Genomic DNA, 18,171 nt, shown 5'->3' on the forward strand with positions numbered 1-18,171 from the left:
TGCCCCCTGGTGGTGCCCATGGGTCCTCACAAGGTTGAGCTTCCCAGCTCCATATCTATGGGCCCTGATGGAAACCAGGGGGGCTGCCTTCTTGCGCCCAGGAAAGATATTGCCCCTCTCCTGGTCCTTCTCTGCTCCAGGTGTCCCAGTGGGGCAAGGTCCCTGGTTGTCTGCCACAATATATACACACACACACACTACATCCTCTTTAATAAAATCCCGGTGTGCGTCCAGGTGTCCGTGTGTGTGTGTCTTCTGGTGAAGTGCGCATGCGCGGGGCACGGTGCGATGCATGATATTACTGTCAGAGAAAGTTAGAGGCGTTTTATGGAAATACAAACCAGTATTACTGCGAGAGGAAATTAAAGGCATATTACCGACGCGCACGCCTGTATTACCGCCAGAGAAAATTAAAGGTATATTACGGACGTACAAGCCAGCAGACGTACAAGACGGTATCCTTCAATAAGGGCGCGCACAAAAAGGCGAGCCTCAAAAGGGCGCAGCGAATAAAGGCGCGCGTAAATAAAGATCTGCACCTTTGTTGCTCTTCACATATTCCAGAGCCATTTGAACTAAATTATCTACGAACGCCTTTATTCGTTGCGCTCAATTGAGGTCGCCCTTTTGAAGCTCACCTTTTTGTGTGCGCCCTTATTGAATAAAGCCGTACAAGACAGTATTACTGTCACACACAATACACGGCGGCAGCCCACGAAGAACGGTCAGCTCAGCAAGTAAACCTCAACAAAAGAAAGGCTGAAAGAAAGAAAAATACGACCAACAAACAGAATGAGGTCAAAGTCCCTTACCATTTAATATAGACTGTTCCTACTAATGTTTATGCATTACTGTTCTAGCGTCCGTTATTGTAACGGGCTAAATGACTAGTTATATATATATATATATATATATATATATATACACATATATATATAGTGGAACCTCGGTTCACAACCATAATTCGTTACAAAATTCTGGTCGTAAACTGAGTTGGTCGTGAACCGAAGTAATTTCCCCCATAGGATTGTATGTAAATACAATTAATCCGTTCCAGACCGTACAAACTGTATGTAAATATATATATATATTTTATAGTTTTTAAGCACAAATATAGTTAATTAAACCATAGAATGCACAGTGTAATAGTAAACTAAATGTAAAAACATTGAATAACACTGAGAAAACCTTGAACAACAGAGAAAGCTAACACTGCAATAGTTTGCGCTAAAGCGCTACCAACCGCTGGCTAAAAACACTTTTTTTTTTAATGAGTTTTAAGCACAGGGGAAAAAATGAACATTTGAAAAAATCCGTAATTTAATAAACCGCCAAGAAAAGTAACATTGTAACAATGCAGGCTACGAACCGATCGCTGTAAGCAGAAGTGAAAACAAAATCAAGCCTTCTCTACCTTATGTGGCCCTCCCTCTCTCACTTGTTTGCTCGCTCGCTCTCTCTCTCTCTCTCGCGCTTGTGTGTGTGTCGCACTCTCTCTCTCTCTCTCTCTCTCTCTCTCTCGCTCGCTGCACAGGAAATGCACAGGGAGAGACTGAAGATGTACAAACTGAAAGGGAAACTGGCTTGTTCGTATACTAAGTGTGTGGTCATGAACCGAGGCAAAAGTTTGGCAAACTTTTTGGTCGTAAACCAATTTCTACATGTACCAAGACATTCGTGAACTGAGGTTCCACTGTATATTTATATAGTGTCACACATGTGTGCATGGGAGGCAGCTAAAGGGTCTAAATGAGAGTAATTCCACACCAGACCAGGGGGTGGCAGAGTGTGCTGACTCTTTTTCTCACTTTCTTGCAGAAACCCCGTCTGGCCCTGATGACATCACTTCCAGTTCCGGATCCTTGGATGACGTCACTTCTGGTGAAGAACCCATGACCGAAGAGACTTCCTGTTCCGGCCCTTTTGATGACGTGACATCTGGGTCTGAACCTATGGAAGAGGACCCTTCTGCTTCCGCCCTCGATGACTTCATTTCCTTTAATACCGCCATATTTGACTAACCTGATCAGTTCTGTTTGGACTCCATTCTGAGCACAATTTATCCGTTTGCAGCCAGAGAATATTATATGGGTGGCTGCCTCAAACCTTTTTATGACTCTTGTGTCTGCTTTTTGTGACAACAGATATATATATATACAGTGGAACCTCGGTTTGTGAGTAACTTGATTTATGAATGTTTTGCAAGACGAGCAAAAATTTTTAATCAATTTTGACTTGATAAACGAGCGAGGTCTTGCAGTACGAGTAGTTTGTCTGCTGAGTGTCATGTGATCACAACTGAGCTGATGGTTCTTCTCTCTCTCTCACTGCGGGATTGTGGGCAATCGTCTCCTATTCTCCGTCTGAGTTGGCATGCCTCACTCACATAGTCAACATCTGTACGAGCGTATAGTGTTTACTACAGCATTGTGACTGTGTGCGCGCACTCGCGTGTGCGCGTGTGTGTGTGTGTGTGTGTGTGTGTGTGAGACGTGCGAGTCCCCGTCTTGCACCCTAAAACACGAAGCTGAGTCTCAGTACTTTAGCAACACCAGCTTTATTCAGCTTGAAACAGCAACAGCGCGGTTATTTATACACAGACACAGCAGTCAGGCAGGGCACATTTATAATGTTCCTTGTATCACCCATCGATGGCAGGCGCTTATAGCATGTCCGCGATCTTTTCGAATTCGCTTTTACGGTGAACTGCTACAGCGCTGGGAGACTGCGATTGCTTTGGGACGCTCTTCTGCGTGTCGTCCCATTGTGTGGAATCCCACAAGAGTTTAGAAACTCACTCACACCAGCCATGATTCTTTTCAAAGGTAAAGTGCAAGTTAATTTGTTTTATGTAGTTTTACTTTATATTTTGTATTAATCATTTTTATGTGAATAGTTTTGGGTTGTGGAACAAATCATCTGAGTTTCCATTATTTATTATAGGGAAATTCACTTTGATATACCAGTGCTTTGGACTACGAGCACATTACTGGAATGAATTATGTTCGCAAACGAGGTTCCACTATATATATATATATATATATATATATATATATATATATATATATATATATATACACACACACACCATATATGTTATCACATAAAGGGGTCATTTTCCTGCAGATCATCTAATGTGGTCCACCTAATTTTCTGCATGAAATGTCCTGACACTGCACTCTATGTGGGAGAAACTGGACAAACACTCCGCAAGAGAATGAATTTCCACAGGTGCCACATTAAACAAAACACAACAGATGTTCCTGTAGTAGCCCACTTCAACAAACATGGACACTGTGAGAGGGACTTTAAAGTCCCAGTGCTTATGGGTAATTTCAGAACACAGCAAGAGAGAAAGGAATGGGAAGTCAAACTCCTGCTAAAATGTAACACATTACAACATGGTTTGAATAGAGACATGGGTCTTATGGCCAGGTATGAGGATTGTTTGCATCTCTCAGACTGACAGACAACCTGACCACAGGCCCACATTGTTTTGAAAAACTCATCAGAAACTTCAAAAGACTTTGTTGGACTGTTATCTTATCCAAAGATCTTGACCATACATTGCTCTTCTCTCTTGCTTAATGAATCTTAGCCTGAAGAGGTCTATTAATTTTTGTACATTTAAGATGTCTCACTTAAAGATTTAGCAGTGTTGTTTCTTGTCCTAGTGTGTATATAAACACAGAGAACTCCAGTTTCTGTGTTACTTTTTGCCTGAAGAAGGGGCCTGAGTTGCCTTGAAAGCTTGCATATTGTAATCTTTTCAGTTAGCTAATAAAAGGGGTCATTATACTTGATTTCTCACTACATACAGTATATATATATATATTACCCGGCCGGGACACCAGCTGAATGGAAGGACCGGGGTAGAGAGGTACATCTGCAAGGCACTACCTCCCTCGGGACGTTAGAGGGCAGCCCTCCTGGGTGGTTGTGGCATACTGGATTTCCCTGGGGGCCGCTAGGGGGAGCTGCAGAGCCCCACTTTTGGGCTTTCACCACACCTGGGGTCTGATTAGTATGCCACCTAAACCATCCCAGGACCAACTTAAAAGGAGCCGCCTCAGTCCATTCAGAGAGCCATTCAGAGTCGGATGGACGAGAACGAAGCTTACTGGAGGAGAAGTGGAGGTGAGAGAGAGGAACATTTATTTCTAGAGCACATTTTCATACAAACAGTCTCGCTCAAAGTGCTTTACATGATGAAGAAAGAGAAAAAGACAAAATAAGAATTAAAATAAGGGAACACTAATTAATATAGAATAAAAGTAAGGCCTGATGGCCAGGAGGACAGAAAAAACAAAAAAACTCGAGACGGCTGGAGAAAAAAATAAAATCTGCAGGGGGTCCGAGGACACGAGACCACCCAGCCCCCTCTAGGCATTCTACCTCACAATCAGTCCTCATGGCATTCAGGGTTCACATGGAAGAACTTGATGATGATGATGACGGTCATGTGGACTTCTGGCCTTTAATCCATCAATGGAGGGACATCACGGTGCCCTGATCAGGTGGTGCTGGCACAGGTTGCCACCACAGAACAGAAGAGAAAGTAGGAGTTAGTAGAGATTTTGAATATGAATACCATGAATAATAATGACAATTAATTTAATATACAGAGCATCAGGATTAAACTAAGATGAAGCTATGAGGACGCCATGTTACAGTAATGTCTTTTCAGCAGTGTTTTAAGGAAGAGAAAGAGTGAAGAAGAAGAAGAAGAAGAAGAGTGGCTTTTCTGTTTGCTGCTTTGGACGGTGTTGCTGTGCTGCTTCCCCACAGAAATAAAATTGTCTGCCGTGTGTCACTTGTGTCTCTGCCTGTCTGTGTTGGGTTAGGGCAGCTGTACGCACCCCAGTGGTCCACAGCATATAAATTGTGACGTGTGAGTCGCTGTCTTGCACCCTAAAAAGGAGGCCGAGCCTTAGGACTTGACAAAAACCAGCTTTATTCAGCCTGAAGCAGGAACAGCACCTTCACTGGCTCCCTGTGTCTGACAGAATCGAATACAAAATCCTACTAATAACCTACAAAGCCTTAAATGACCTCACGCCAAACTACATCAGTGACCTCCTCCATCACTATGTGCCTGTCTGCCCACTAAGGTCCTCTGATTCTGGAAATCTTGTTGTGCCCCTCACTAATCTACACTCCATGGGTGGCAGCAGGGCCTTCAGCTGTATAGCGCCCAGACTCTGGAATGACCTACCAAAATTAATCAGGTCAGCTGACTCCACGAATTCTTTTAAAACTCATCTGTTCAGTTTGGCTGTTAGGTCTACTTGACGTTATCACCCTTCTCTCAGTTTACCTCCATGTCAAGATGTTCATGTGACCTGTGTGTGTGTGCGAGACCATCAGTTATGGTGTCTGTTACGCTTTTCTCTGAATTCACTGTCGTAATCTTCTTTATTTATTTATCTGGTTTAGTATAACGCTATATACTGTATATGCTGCTGTTCTTTCTTAAACTCTGAAGTGCCTTGAGCATGGGAAAGGCGCTATATAAATAAAATGTATTATTATTATTATTATTTTAGAACATTAGAACACTCGAGACGGGCACAGGCCATTCACCCCAACAAAGCTTGCCAGTCCTATCAAGTCGAGTTCTGAAAGTCCCTCAAGTCTGACTGTCCACCACACTCCTTGGTCGCTTATTCCAAGAGTCTAAATGTTTCTTTGAGTAAAAAAAAACTTCCTAACGTTTGTGTGAAATTTCCCCTTCACAAGTTTCCAACTGTGTCCCCGTGTTCTTGATGATCTCATTTTAAAGTCACCGTCTCGATCCACTGCACTAATTCCCTTCATAATTTTAAACACTTCAGTCAGTCAGGTCTCCTCTTCATCTCCTTAAGGCTCAGCTCTTTTAATCTTTCCTCACAACTCACCTCCTGTAGCTCCCCATAATCAGCCGAGTCGCTCTTCTCTGGACCTTCTCTAATGCTGCCCTGTCTTTATGGAGACCCAAACTGAACCCAGGTCTCCAGATGAGGCCTCACCAGTGTGTTATAAAAGCCTGAACAGAACCTCCTGTGACTTGTACTCCACACATCAAGGCGCTATATAACCTGACATTCTGTCAGCCTTCTTAATGCCTCCTGAACACTGTCTAGAAGTCGATAGCTTAGAGTCCACTATGACTCCTAACTCCTTCTCATAAGGTGGACTCTCGATTTCCAGACCCCCATTGTGTATTCAGTCCTCACATTTTTACTTCCTATGTGTAATTCCTTACATTTACTGACATTAAATTTCATCGTCCACAAATCTGTCCAAGCCTGTCTGCAATCCAAGTCCTTCTGTGATGATATAACGGATTCCAAATTATCTGCCAGTCCACCTGTCTTGATATCATCTGTAAACTTCACCAGCTTGTTCCTTATATTCCTATCTAAATCATTTCTAGATATTAAAAATAGCAGCAGCCCCACACTGCCCCCTACTGGTCACCACTCTGAACATCGACCAGTTCTGATGAGGTTCCTCACACCATCATCACCCTCTGTTTCCTGTGTCTGAGCCAATTCTGCACCCACCACACCCTGACCTTCCACTTCTTTTAGTTTGATGCCCACCCTCTCAGGTGCCACCTCATCAAATGCTTTCTGAAAGTCCACATCAATCATCTCATCTGCTCCTCTCTGCTCGTATCCTTTTGTTGCCTCCTCATAGAATTCCAGCATGTTGGTTAAACACGACCTTCCTCTTCTGACCCCATGGTGACTGTCCTGTCCTTGCCAGGTGTTGCTCAATCTTCTCCTTATTAATTCCTTCCATTAATATTCCTGTGATGCCCGTTAATTTATTGTAGAGGGACCTGCCACAGCAAACGGGCAGAGTTGGGGTCACGTCAGCGGCCAAGTTTACTGTTCCCTGCATTTATAACGTCCCTTGCATCACCCACCGGCGACAGGCTTTCATAGTGCGACTGTGATTGGCTCGTAGTTGTTTCCGTGGCGCTATGCTGCAGTGCTGCAAACCTGTGGTTGCTATGGCAATGGACAAGCAGCCTTCCACAGACCCGTTGTGGGTCCCTCACAAGGTCCATATTTATATTTATATGGAGTCACACATGCATACCTGGGAGACCACTTCAGGGCTTGTCAGCTTGTACTTCCACCCCAAGCCACAGGTTGGCGCTGTCTTCTAACGCTTCTCCTCTCCTTCCCTCCATAGATTCAGAAACCAACATCTCCACCGGCACACGACTGAGAGTGTAAAGAGTAAACTTGAGAGCCCCCCCGAGATCTGTGGATGGTTACGAGACAGGAGTGCGATGTCCTCCGGTCATCAAGCTGACACCACAGTGTCCACTGTGTCACCGTCGTCATCATCATCCAGTCAATGGCAAGCAAAAGCAAAACCAGTAACAGAAGGCAAGCCTGTCTCACTGCGGGCCAAACCCCAAAACTCTCAGTCAGGTGTCCTCCACGTATGATGTGGCGTCTCTCTCCATCGTCCTGGGTGGGCCAACGTTCGTGAGAGGGATGAGTGGAGAGTCTCGGCCTTACACTTCTGTGCCTTGCAGTAAACAAAGCGGCCGTCCTGCTAGTGACCTCAGGTTGGAATTATAAAAAGGAGGGACAATGACGATGGACGTGACCTCCAAGTCAAAGGGGACTCCTGCACTTCAAACCAAATGAGCCTGCAGAGTCCAAAGAGGAGCGGCCACCGTCCTCCATTGAAAGGCTTTGCCCAATCGCTGCCTGATTGTACTTTTGTTAGATTTATTCTTGTAAGCTGTTACCGCTTGTCGCCTTTTATTTATTTGTTACTCGTTTGCGGTGGAGCGCTGGCTTAAATAGAAAGGCGCGCGTTTATTTTAAGCCCAAGAAGTCCCTGCGGCTCCTGTAGACTCACGTTGAGAGGGAAGTGATGGCGATTTTAAATAAAAAGACATTTAGCGCCTCTGTTTGAATGTGAAAGTCAGTGGCGAGAAAGAGTTGTGCCATAAACTCGTGTGACTCGGGGCACGGAGGACATCTTCATCATCTGAGTGGCCGCTCTGAAGCTCTTAAGTGGGCTGGAGACGCGGAATCCACAGAGCGGGGGTGGGGGGGTGGGGTGGGGGTGTTGGTTTTGGTGCTATTCAGTATTCCCAAAGGAGATCAACGAGATCAACGTTTCACAACTTCCATTTAAGAAAGCCAAAGTAATTGGATGATGCTGAGGAACGACAGGCAGATGACTGACAAAGTGCCAGTCTGTGAGGATCACCGGCCTGCTGTGCTGCTGCTCACTGGGTCTAACGGGGGGGTCCAAAGGCAATTTAAGGCACAAATTAAACTTGAATATTCCAAAAAAAAAAAATACCACAAGTGATCCACAAGAAGAGGGATGACCGTAAACCCTCACCTTGAATTAAAAGGGCAAACGAGCAATCTCTATAAGTGGAAGATTTCTTTTTAAAACAAAAATAGAAAAATGCAAAGAAGAGCTCAGAAGGGCCACATTTCACAAAAAGATTGTTCTAGAAAGGCCGTCCACAGCAACCCAATAGAAGAGTCCAAATCCAGAAATCCAGAAGAATAAACAGAGAGCAGCGCAGAAAAAAAAAAAAAATCAGTCAATGCAATAAACACAAAATAAAAAAAAATGAATGATCTCCGCCTCCTGAGCCTTCTCAGCAGACTTCTTACAGCCAGGGGGAGGGCCTGGGGTGGGGTGTCTGGGTGGCCCCACCTCCCGGGGCTCCACCCACAAACCACATGGAATGTAAAAACATTTAAATAGATAGATAGATATGAAAGGCACTATATGATAGATAGATAGATAGATAATGAAAGGCACTATATAATAGATAATGAAAGGCACTATATAATAGATAGATAGATAATGAAAGGCACTATATAATAGATAGATAGATAGAAGTGAAAGGCACTATATAACAGATAGATAGATAGATAGATAGATAGATAGATAGATAGATAGATAGATAGATAGATGTGAAAGGCACTATATAATAGATAGATATGAAAGGCACTATATGATAGATAGATAGATAGATAGATAGATAGATAGATAGATAGATAATGAAAGGCACTATATAATAGATAGATAGATAGATAATGAAAGGCACTATATAATAGATAGATAGATAGATAATGAAAGGCACTATATAATAGATAGATAATGAAAGGCACTATATAATACATAATGAAAGGCACTATATAATAGATAGATAGATAGATAGATAGATAGATAGATAGATAGATAGATAAATGAAAGGCACTATATAATAGATAGATAGATAGATAGATAGATAGATAGATAGATAGATAGATAGGAAAGGCACTATATAATAGATAGATAGATAGATAATGAAAGGCACTATATAATAGATAGATAATGAAAGGCACTATATAATACATAATGAAAGGCACTATATAATAGATAGATAGATAGATAGATAGATAGATAGATAGATAGATAGATAGATAGATAGATAAATGAAAGGCACTATATAATAGATAGATAGATAGATAGATAGATAGATAGATAGATAGATAGATAGATAGATAGATAGATAGATAGATAGATAGATAGATAGATACTTTATTAACTCTTTGAGGGCTGAATATTTTTTTCCAAAAAAGTTTCTGAAAAGCAATGGTTTCACACAGAAATCAACATAAAACATCTGTTGCTGCATGATGTGGCTGCTAGTTTGTGAAGAATGTGCAGCAGGTTTGCTGCCAGGCTGTCTTCACGTGGCTGGGGCAGCAGCGATCACGGTGGTTTCTACCTCTTATAATTGTTAAGTGGTGAATATTGTCAGTACCACGATTAGCTGGGGACCAATCAGCTGAAGCTGGAGCCTCACATTCGTTTTTGATCACTTGTATCAAAATCAGAGTCTGACAAGTCATAGTCCAGTTCAGAGATAATAGGCAAACTCCGTCGTCTGCGGAGTATTTTGCTTTACGCATTCACTTTGATCTCTCGCCAGATCTCAGTCCCATTTTTGCCGTTGTTTGCGCCATGCTACTCACGCGAGCGGCAGGAAATCTCGGTCAAACCAATGAATCTAACATTCCTTCAGACAACGAGAGCCCAACTAAAACATAACAGTTGGTTTTGTCACAGTTTACAGTTGACGGCCATTGTCAACTCCTCCTTTTGACAAAAGTCAACATCAGCCCTGAAAGAGTTAATCCCAAGGGGAAATTCCCACACTCCAGCAGCAGCATACTGATAATAACAATATTAAAGAGTGATAACAATACAGGTATAACAGACAATAACTTTGTATAATGTTAATGTTTACCCCCCAGTGGAATTGAAGAGTCACATAGTGTGATGGAGGAGCGATCTCCTCAGTGTGTCAGTGGAGCAGGACGGTGACAGCAGTCTGTCGCTGAAGCTGCTCCTCTGTCTGGAGATGATCCTGTTCAGTGGATTCTCCATGATTGACAGGAGTCTGCTCAGCGCCCGTCGCTCTGCCACAGATGTCAGACTGTCTAGCTCCGTGCCTACAATAGATGTTGAAGGAAGCCAGCCTTCTAAGGAAGTATAGTCGGCTCTGTCCTCTCTTGCACAGAGCATCAGTATTGGCAGTCCAGTCCAATTTATCATCCAGCTGCACTCCCAGGTATTTATAGGTCTGTACCCTCTGCACACAGTCACCTGTGATGATCACGGGGTCCATGAGGGGCCTGGTCCTCCTGAAATCCACCACCATCTCCTTGGTTTTGCTGGTGTTCAGGTGTAATTACCAGGAATATATGATAAAATGATTATTTCCAGATCCATTGTGTTACTTCATCAGTAAGTTTCTAAGCTTTTATTTTCCAGTGACACTTTGTGCCTCATAAGGTTGCATCATAAGACACCAAGACTGGCTATTGTCACACGTGTGTGTCAGAGGGTCTCCCTCCAGGCTCATCTGAGGTATGTGATACCACCCCAGGATGAGAGGGGGACACTGGCGCTAATCATCTCCATAATGCCAAGAAGATGCCCAGCGAGGGCCGCTGATTCTGCCCCTTCTAGATAGAAGTGAAAGGCACTATATGATAGAGAGTTATGTTAGTCACAAAGAAAACTTCCATATGTCAAGCATCTTATAAAATTATAGATCTGTTGGGCATAATAAAAATGATAGATCTGAAAGGCGCTATATTAAATGGTATAAATATCAGACATAATAAATATGATCTGAAAATTCAAAGATCCCCAAAGCTACAAACGAGAGAACTTGCCATTCCCAGTCCCCGTCCCCGTGAGGCGCTGTACAGGCGTGTGGCTCTTGGCATGCAGGTGCCCACATTGCGTGTCTTCCCACGTCTGCCATTGGCTGAGTGTCCTCGTTGACGCGGTGGTCCTCTCCTGAAGTGATGTTAGCGGCCGTCACAGAGTTGTAGAAGACGCCACTTTGCACATTAAAGGAGCGCCGTCTTCTACGTGTCACCAGCCTGCTCTGCCCTGTTCTTCTCCAGTTCCTCGGTGTTTTCTGAGCCCAGTCCAACCTGTCATTGATGTGGACCTCCAAAGTACCTGTAGGAGTGGACCACCAGTACATCCACTTCCTGAGCAGTGACAACTACAGAATCATAAATGAGACCAAGAGAAGTCGCGTCCATACACACACTCGACATGAACTGCACATGCGCTGACTCGGCTGCGTCACGGAAGGACGCTTTTGTTCTTTTTTATTTCACTTCATATTTCACCTTTCGTACGCGCAGGTCATTCCCAGCGTTCCCCAGGTTGAGGCCGTAAGTTGAAGGCTCAGACAAGGTGACCTTCGAGGTGTGAAGCCTCCCAAAATGATCTGCACAGCATGCCAGGACCCTCACTGGGCCCCGAGTCCGCCAGCCCCAAACTACCACCGGCAGGCTGCAGGCCTAAAAGAGGAGGAGCTCAGAAACTGCAATATGGCGTCCAAATCAACAAAGAATATCCTACGAGGGAGATGAGAACTCTCGACTCGTGAAGACAATCCAAAGTGTAGCGTCTACAACACAACGTCATCAGAAAGGTTTGGGGCAGCCGCCCGTGTATCGTTCCTTGGCTACAAAAATTGGTTAACAAACAGAACTGATGGTACGGAAGGCAAGATGGGGGCTTGAAAGGCCAGTACAGGAAGTGACGTCATCGATAATGCCACACCCAGAAGTGACGTCATCAGTGGCGCCAGAACCCTGCGGGATTCCCCGTGGATTGATTGAGAGAGACAGTCAGCGCACCCCACCGCAGGGTCTGGCGTAGAATTACCACCATTTAGGCCCTTCTGCCGTCTCCCAATCGCACGGATGTGACAACATGAAGGATTTATTAGGAAAAGAGAACAAAAGGTTCAAAAGGAGGACCAATAAGAATCGAGGATGCGCTTGAAAAGGCCGTCCGGGGCAAACACGCAGATAAACCACAAAAAGAAACCCCCTAATGTGAAGAAACAGCAGAGCTCACCACCACGTCCTTCACTTCGCACTCGACGGTCAGCCGCTTGAAGAAGAAGCAGGATGAGACCTCTGAGCCCCTCGCTGAACAAACAAGTGACAAGTGGGCCGAGTGGTCTGGGTGGTCTCCTCTTTATGTTCTTAGGAGAGTCTCGATTAACAGCCAGAGGGCGGGCCTTCAGCTGTGATGTCATAGTGACTCCGCCTCTTGGGGTGGAGGAGGCTCCTCCCACAAAATACAAGGAGCAGGAAGACACGAGACCAGCAGAACAGGCGGGTAGCTGGGTCAGGACCCTCAGAACGAGAACTTCTGGCATCAAAGCAAAAGCGAGAACCAAAAAACTGAGGGGCAAAAATGGAGGACAAAATACGGAGATAATTTGAAAGGAAACGCTTTACTGCAGTGGGGGCGACCCCGGGTGAGCGTCATGAACGTCGGAGTCCCAGAGCGCCGAAGGTCTAAAAGTTCCAAAAGCACCCAACTACACGGCGGTTTGGTAATCAGCAGAGTCGGGCGCCATATAAGATCGTCACTCAGCCCACTACTCCCTTGACATCGTATGCAGTGTGGAAAGGCGCCATAAAAGATCACAGAGCGAAGGCAAAGCCTGTACAATGAAAGGCGCCATATAATGACCCTCAGTCTCCGGCTGTGTGCCACTGTGAGTCTCTGTGTGGCACTTTGTGCTTGGGGTCCCGTCACGATTCCTGTAGCCCACTGAGCGATGGGCAGGCGTCACACACCCAGAGCCGCCTGTCTAGGGGCACACGAGGACCCCCACACTCAGGACTGACGTCTTTTTTTCTTTTCTTTGCCTCCTTGGATTTAAACATAAAATTGCCACTCCATGTGCCATCTGTGCCACGGCAGCTTTGAGAACTCCTTTGAGAACTCCTCTCAGCAGCGCCAAATGGGGCTGTTCAGCCCAGCGGGCAGCTGCCATCGCAGGGGAGCCCCTTTGTTACGGTGGGCTTATGCCTTCGGTTTCCGCTGATTCCACTTGAGTGGTTAAGAGAACGGCGCACAACAATGAAATAACCTGAGGGGCAACGGGTGCCACACTGCCAATGACCACTCCTGGCACTCTGTGGTCCTGTCTGAGCTTCAGTCTGGCACAACATGCCCGAGGAGTGCCACCGACACTCCCTGAGATGGCAACTCAAGTTGCTGCAGCCACAGTAAAGGTCTCTCTTTGATCTGTGCCCACCCATTGCCCTTGCCAGCTTCTGTCCCCTTTGAGTCTGGATGGGCTGTCTTACAGTAACAAGGATTTGGGTTCAATGCCAGTGTGTGTGTCTCTGCTCGGAGAGAGATGCCATCTAAACCACTCGTCCTCAGGGAGATGGCCGCATCAGCGGGCACTGAACTTGGGTCACTTGGTCACACAGCCAACACTCGGCTAAAAGAGAAGTCCGGCGGCCAGCAGGGTCGCTTAACTGTGTGGTGCTGCCTGCGTAGCGCTGGTTTACTTCCTTCCTTCCTAGCCCCCCGTGTGCCCCTCCTGACCCACTCGGCCCCCCTCTATGGAGGAGTCGCTCCAACAGCAAACAGCCACTTCAGTTACAGGGAGACCCCCACGTATCCCACAGCCACTAGGGAGCAGTAGGGGGGTCCAGCTGTGACCTGGTGGTGGTGACAGTGGCAGACAGTCGAGACTTTTGTGGAGTGAAGCCATTAAGCCACTGGGGTCAGTTGTAATCCATTTGAGCAGGACCCCCAAGTCCAAAAGCAGCCTGTAAGAAGCCCCCAAAGGGAGGACAGAAGCCTTTCAGACGTCACCTTCACCGACTGACCAGCCAGCCCACTCGGAATGTGAATTTTGACCTCATCCCGGGTCCTCACACCACTAAACCGACGTCGTCAGGCATCGCCGTTCATCCCTGTGGTTATTAGAGACCCCTGGAGTCACAGGATGGCCGCCCGCCCTCCGCTGCAGCTCAATGGCACCAGGAGCACAAGCTGCCCCCCTGAAGACCCCAAAGCGGACCCCCGGCTGGCGCTGCACTCCCACTGGAAATCAACTTCCTCCGTCTTCTGGGGGAGCAAATTCATTTCATTTTTTTTTATGTGACACATTTTAATTTTAGCTCCGTGTGGCCTTGAAGACGCCGAAGGTCACGAGAAGTGAATTCCGCCCTGTGGATCTTTTCAGCAGGAATAATTAATATTAATGGCTCATATATCAGGAGAAGTTGTGGGCTCTAAAAATAAACTTCTGGCAAGAGACGAATGGCAGCGGCCCCTCGAGATTCTGCTATGGTCACCCCCCCCCCCCCCCCCAGTGACATCCATCTTTTCAAGTTGTCCCTGATGTCCCCGCCACCAGATCGCCGTTCCTTCAATAACTGATGTCACCTCCTCGCCTTCCACGGTGTCACCTGAAGCATCATAGTGGTGGCAGCTCTGGTCCTGACCTCTGATGGCCAACCAGCTGCCCCACGGCCTTATGGGAAGGCTCTTTAGTGGTTCAACTGAGGAGCAGGACAGTGAATGAGGGCGCAGGCCCACAACATACCTACGAATCTGACAGAACAGGACCACCCAGCCAATCTCAAGTCCACCACTGGGGTGCCCCCCCGGTCTCACTGCACACCTGAAATGAAGGACCTCCACACAGCTGTGCCCAGAAATGCCAACAAGTACAGTGAACCCCAACACCCTCCTAGAATATCCGCACCTCTCTGCCTGCTGTCCTGTCACCTCCAAGTCCACAAGGTGGGCGCACGGTGGCCTGGCATTAAGCTGTGGGGTCCTCACATCTGATCGGCCCCATCAATGAAGCCTCGGCTAAGCAGAGTCAGGGGTGACGACGGACGGAGATGGGGTTGAAATCCAACAGGTGGCACCTCCACATTGTGCGTCCTCAAGCTGAGTTCATTCCCAGTGGGTGTCGAGATTTTCATGGGGACGATGCTGGGGTTTACTCTGCTCACAGGCCTATAGGCCAAGTCACAGAAGACCCCCGAGAACTGCAGGCCTCTGTGGCTTCAGCTAAGGTCAGAGTTCAGGACACTGCCTTGAGGAAGAGGAGGGTCATGGGAAAAGAGGAGCGAGGCAAAGAGACCCCGGGGTGACAACCCAGCCTGCTGCAGTAATGACAGACAAGTCCAAAGGAGAACTCGTACAACAACAGATGGGGTCCCCACTGCGCCTGCCATCCTTCAGGACCCCCCACAAAACATGGTGGCGCTGGTGTGACCGGGTTGGGATACTTCGAGGACTTACCAGGAATCATGCACTTGACCGGCGTGCTGTCATCAGTCGGTGACCAGAAGGTGACACGTTACTGGGTTATGCAGCAGGACGAGGAGCCGAAACACAATAGCAGGTCGACGGCCAAGTGGCCCCCAAGTGTCGGAGGGGCCAGTCGACGCTCGCTGACCAAGTGATGTCTCTGAACGAGAGAAGCGAGTCGACCAAAACCCCTGCACGGCGGGGCGAATCTGAGGAAGCGTTCAGTTTCGATTAGCGTCACGAAAGTCGCTATGAGGGGGCAAAGACTTTTTCACAAGGCCGACAGGGGTGTTGGTGTTTTGTCCTCGATTTAAAAATAGCGTCATGTGTTCCCTTTGTTCTAAAGGGCTGAGGCCAGTCATTGTGTCAAACCTATTAGGGAGGGGGGCAAATACTTTTTCACAGCACTGTACAAACAGCAAGGCGCAAAGTCAGGAGGAGTCACAAAAGAGACTCGCCTAAAATGTGCTGAGCTAATTCCAAATGTTTGGGGTTCCCACTCGGCCAAACCCCACTTAATACCCCGCTCGATGGTGCCCTCTCGTTGGGACGTCTCCCCTGGTATAGTGGTCTGCACACAGGATGTGCTCTCTCTCTCTCTCTCTTTTATATGGTGCAGACAGCAAGAGGCGGGGCTTCTTTGCCCTCAATGGGTGGTTCCTCAAGGCTGTGAGGGGAAGAAAAAGGAGACAAGACTGTTGGCGACGGCGCCCCCTCTGGCATCGGGGTGGCATCACATACCTCAGGTGAACCTGGAAAGCATGTGACAGAAGGAAATATAGAGACTTTAGTCCAAATGTCAAACCAAAGTGTGACGAGGACGATGATTATGAGGTGTAATAACAGAACGTGCACTTCACGTTCATCGATGCCTCGCCTGATTTCAGAACAAACTGCCAGAAAGAAAACAAACAACGTGGGGACAACATGAAGCGTGATGAGCAAAGATGTTTACTCGGGCGTGTGTGTGTGGGACTGGCGCCTCGTACCATTGGGGTCTTCTCAAGTTGGGGCTGCAGCTGCCCTCCTACCTCAAAGTCGTCACAGACTGAGCACAACAGCAGAGGCGTTCAGCCATTCTGGTTTTCTCGGGCCTCAAACGTGAACTCTGATTTCCTAAAGTGGGAGATGGTCGCTCACAAACACGACGCGGGCGAAAAAAAACCAAACAAAATCCCGTATCATCTAAACTCCCAAGGAAATCCGTTATTTTGAACCCTTTGTCAACGTCCGATGACCAATTCACGTCGTCACCACTGTCGCTCAATTCGAGTAATGGCTGTTTGTTGTAAAACTGGCTTTTATGGTTGGCTGCTTGCTATTGTCTTTTTGGTTGAAGGCTCCGCCCACTCATAAATATTAACTCTTTCAGGGCAGATGTTGACTTTTCTTGAAAGGAGGGGTCAACGGTGGGAGTCAACTGTAAATGATGAGAAAGCCCGACATTACCTTTTAGTTGGACCCTCTTTGGTAGAAGTTCACTCGATTCTCTGCACTCGCCTGAGTAACGAGGAGCAAACATAGGCAAAAATGGCCTCGACATCTGGTGAGAGATCGAAGAGAATGTGTAGAGCAAAATACGGCGTGGACGACGTGTGGCCCATCATCACTGAATTGCACTCTGAATTGTCGAACTCTGATTTTGATTATAAAAACGAATGTCATGATTGTGGTGCCAAACAGGTTAGTCCAGACGGCGACCGCCACTGCTAGACCCCCCCAGCCATGTGAAGGCAGCCTGGCATTCTTGGCAAACTGGCGGCCCACAGCACACAGACGTTTTATGTTGATTTCTGTCGGACACCATTGCTTTATGCGCTCTTCAGAAAAAATATTCAGCCCTCAAAGAGTTAATGAGTTACCACAGTTACCCAAAAGCGGCAGAACATATCAAAATATTCCAGATTGTTTGCAGCTCAATGACGTATCATCCACTAGATCCCAAGAGGGTAAACACCGTAAAGCAGCTCATCACATGCCACTCCACGTCTGACTCGGCCTTCACCGTATTTACACAGAGCTCGGTGTGAAACTCTGGCAGTTAACACTAGAATTACCAAAGCCTACGAAAAAAACTCGTAAACCCGGACCACCTTAAATCCCTTTGCACCTCACCGTCAGCATCTTTTGACTTGTAAATGTGTCGATAAGCAGCCTGCTATCACATCGCCGCACAAGGTTTTCTCAGCTCAAGTCTGTTTACCTGTGTGTCAGTTGCTTAGAGTTGTATTGAGTAAATACTGTGTCGTTATTTGGAACACATGCATGTCATGTAAACACATCGTTAAAACAGAAACACTTTCATGCTTTAGTAATAATTGACAAAATGTAGACATGAAGTGTATAATGTGTGAAGGCTGAAGTCCAAATATCAAATTAACACTTTCATAAAAGGTACAAATAGAACAGAACAAGTGCGCTTCTATTCAAGTGTATAACTGCAGAAAAAGAACCCGCGTTAGGGTGCGACATTGTCACGTCTGTCATACGACTGCCTCGGTGGCACAACGGTAACAACTGCTGACT

General features: G+C 46.5%; 1 long non-coding RNA gene across 1 annotated transcript in view; it reads left to right on the top strand.

Moving 5' to 3' along the window:
* LOC127528934 (uncharacterized) overlaps nt 1–2,047 on the top strand; it is a 40,315-nt gene extending 38,268 nt beyond the window's left edge. The window contains exon 3 of the long non-coding RNA XR_007935557.1: nt 1,819–2,047. This is a non-coding gene — a long non-coding RNA (uncharacterized LOC127528934). The remainder of the gene's footprint in view (nt 1–1,818) is intronic.
* Nucleotides 2,048–18,171: the final 16,124 nt, after the last annotated feature.

The sequence above is a fragment of the Erpetoichthys calabaricus genome, chromosome 8, assembly GCF_900747795.2.
Source record: "Erpetoichthys calabaricus chromosome 8, fErpCal1.3, whole genome shotgun sequence".
In the NCBI taxonomy this organism is placed as follows: Eukaryota; Metazoa; Chordata; class Cladistia; order Polypteriformes; family Polypteridae; genus Erpetoichthys; species Erpetoichthys calabaricus.